General features: G+C 39.9%; 1 non-coding gene across 1 annotated transcript; it reads right to left on the bottom strand.

Annotated features, from left to right (window-relative positions):
• Positions 1 to 1,532: 1,532 nt before the first annotated feature.
• On the bottom strand, positions 1,533 to 1,605 carry Trnav-cac. Its single transcript has one exon. It is a non-coding gene; the product is annotated as a tRNA-Val (tRNA).
• Positions 1,606 to 2,958: the final 1,353 nt, after the last annotated feature.

The following is a 2,958-nucleotide window of genomic DNA, read 5'->3' as shown; positions in this document are numbered from 1 at the left end:
GTTTCTGTAGGACGTCCGTCAATTTACTCCACAAATAATACGTATTACACGCTTTTGGACTCTGAAAACTTTTGTTTGACTTCAAGATTTACCTCAAAATATTATCCCATAGACATTATGGAATGAAGGTAGGCAAAGTATGCAAGCTTTTGCATTTTTATGTTGCCTATGTCTGTTGTCAGCCATCTTGAACTTTGACGAAAAATTTGATGACAGTGTAATACCCCTTCTAGCGCTACGTCAAAGATCTTTGTCAAATATATTGGACGGAATATTGGATCACATCTTTGATCAAATCTTTGACAAAGAAATTTGATAGTGTAATACTAGCGATGAGACGTGGGTTTTGATGTTAAGACCAAGGTTAAATCTTCAGAATGGATCGGGAAAGATTCTCCAAGGCCAAAAAAAGCTCGTCAGGTCAGGTCAAATGTCAAAACCATGCTGATAGTTTTCTTTGACTTTGGAGGACTAGCTCTTTACGAATTCGTGCCACAAGGACAAACAGTTAATCGAGGGTACTATAAGGACGTGTTGCGACGCCTGCTAGAAAATGTGAGAAGGAAACGGCTTCAAGTGAGGCGAGACAGTTCACGGATCTTTCATCACGATAACGCAGCCGCACATTCATCACTGTTGGCGCGTGTCTACCCCTGCGGACTTTCTTTTATTCCCAAAGTTGAGAGCACCGTTGAAAGGACGACGACCTGCAACGATAGACGAGATTGAAGAAAATTCACGGATGGCGCTTCGCACGACTCAGGAAGAGGCGTACCAAGACTGCTTACAGAAGTGGTAAAGGAGATGGCAGCAGCGTATCAATTGTAGAGCACAGTATTTCGAAGGAGACCGTGCACAATAAGTAGAAAAATTTTGTGGACGGAGTTTTCTGAACAGACCTCGTACAGACTTCTATGCTCTGTAGCGTCAGTGAATGCACTCGGATGCACTGGATGCACTCGGATTCCTATTATAATTTTGATCGCTCAAAACACCTAATATATCCCTCGAAGTTTGTATTCGTATGTGTCATTTTGAAACATCCTGTACATATTTCACCTTAGTTTTTATACATTGTTGTTGTGGTCTTCAGTCCTGAGACTGGTTTGATGCAGCTCTCCATGCTACTCTATCCTGCGCAAGCTTCTTCATCTCCCAGTACCTACTGCAACCTACATCCTTCTGAATCTGCTTAGTGTAGTCATCTCTTGGTCTCCCTCTACGATTTTTACTCTCCACGCTGCCCTCCAATACTAAATTGGTGATCCCTTGATGCCTCAGAACATGTCCTACCAACCGATCCCTTCTTCTGGTCAAGTTGTGCCACAAACTTCTCTCCCCCCCTTGTTTTACATTTGTAATGTTTTACATTACTACGTAAGAAAGCAAATTGCTTGCACATGTGTAAATGTCGTTACGTTTTACGGCATAAATGAATAACTTTAGTTGCTTATTTGATTTATTCCTTTCCGATAATCGTAGGTACTTATCGGTGGAATCCTTACTAACCACAAATAAAAAAATAAAAATAGTGTTTCCGCCCGGGATCGAACCGGGGACCTTGCGCGTGTGAGGCGCACGTGATAACCACTACACTACGGAAACAGCCGAGACGAAACGGTTGTTATTTGAAACACTATCAGTTATTAAATTTGTTCTAACGTCTTACTCTGTTGCTGTTTGTTCGGTGTATCGTTAGACATGTGGCCGAACTTGAGGTACGTTGCTAAGAGCATAGAGAAATTTTTGTGAAACCCTAAATTTCATCTAATCCAAATATTTTGAACAAGATCTTCGAAAGCACAATAGGTCAGCTAAAACAAATGGAAATATTTATTCACGTAGTAAATCAGATAAAGAGACAGTTGTGTCACATCTCAAAGGTGAACTAAAAATAGTTTCTCTTGATTGTGTTCCGAGCTTTTTATAAATCTTAGCAATAACGTACTGTAACACACGAATTTGCCGTATAATTTATTTTTAATTGTACTGCCTCGTACATCAGCAATATTACCTGGCCATACAGAAATACTGCCGTGCACTGAAGTCACATTGCAGCAATGTTCACAGAAAACTATTCCAGGCATACACTGCCGCAAAACATGTTCCTAGGAACCGCACCTAAAGACCTTGGAGTGGGCGCGTGGGGTACACCCGTCACCTTGCGGTTTTACATTGTGATTATTTCCGTTAAGTTTAAAGTTGCAGCGTTCCCACGCTTAATACCTTTCAAATGGGTGCATTGTTGAAGATCCGTTTACAGCTAACGTCGGTTGGACAACTAAACAGAGAGCAGAAGGACGTTGAAGAGAGTTGGGGTACAACTGTCCACAATGCGCAATTTCTTAACGTAGGTGTTTTCTTTTTGACGACATTTTTCATACTGAATTCGTTGTAAGCACAGTATTTAAAATATTTATTAATCCGAATAAAATAGCTATGTTAACTGAAGTGATTACTTATGCAGTCTTCAACATGTACTATAATTTACAGGAACTGATAGTCATGAACACGTTTTTCTTTTAGTGACGTCAGATCCGAAGAAAAGAAGAGTGTATGTGTCTTCCGACTCTGAAGATGTCTCGAGCAAGATGCAGAGAGTGATGAAAATGAGGTATTTGATTCTGAATGAAGTTGATCAACTAATGGAAAGCGATCATGATACTGAAACTGTGAGTATAGTATTTCCTATTATCTTGGGAAAGACAATAAAACAAAATGGTCTAAGTCTTTTCCTAAGAGAAACGTGAGAACAAGGTCAGAGAACATAACAACTCATCTACCTGGCCCCAAGATGCTAGCACCAGCAAGACTTCCCGAAGACAAGCTACTAGATCTTTTCTTAGACAGCAGTGTTTATAAAATTATAGTTAACTGCACAAATATTTATGTACGAAATTTGAAAAGCAAATTTCAGAGACATAGAGATGCTAGATTCACTGTCGAGACTGTAATAAA

Source organism: Schistocerca americana, chromosome 10, assembly GCF_021461395.2.
Source record: "Schistocerca americana isolate TAMUIC-IGC-003095 chromosome 10, iqSchAmer2.1, whole genome shotgun sequence".
NCBI lineage: Eukaryota > Metazoa > Arthropoda > Insecta > Orthoptera > Acrididae > Schistocerca > Schistocerca americana.
Note: the sequence above shows the minus strand (reverse complement) of the source record. Positions and strands in the feature narration are given on the sequence as shown.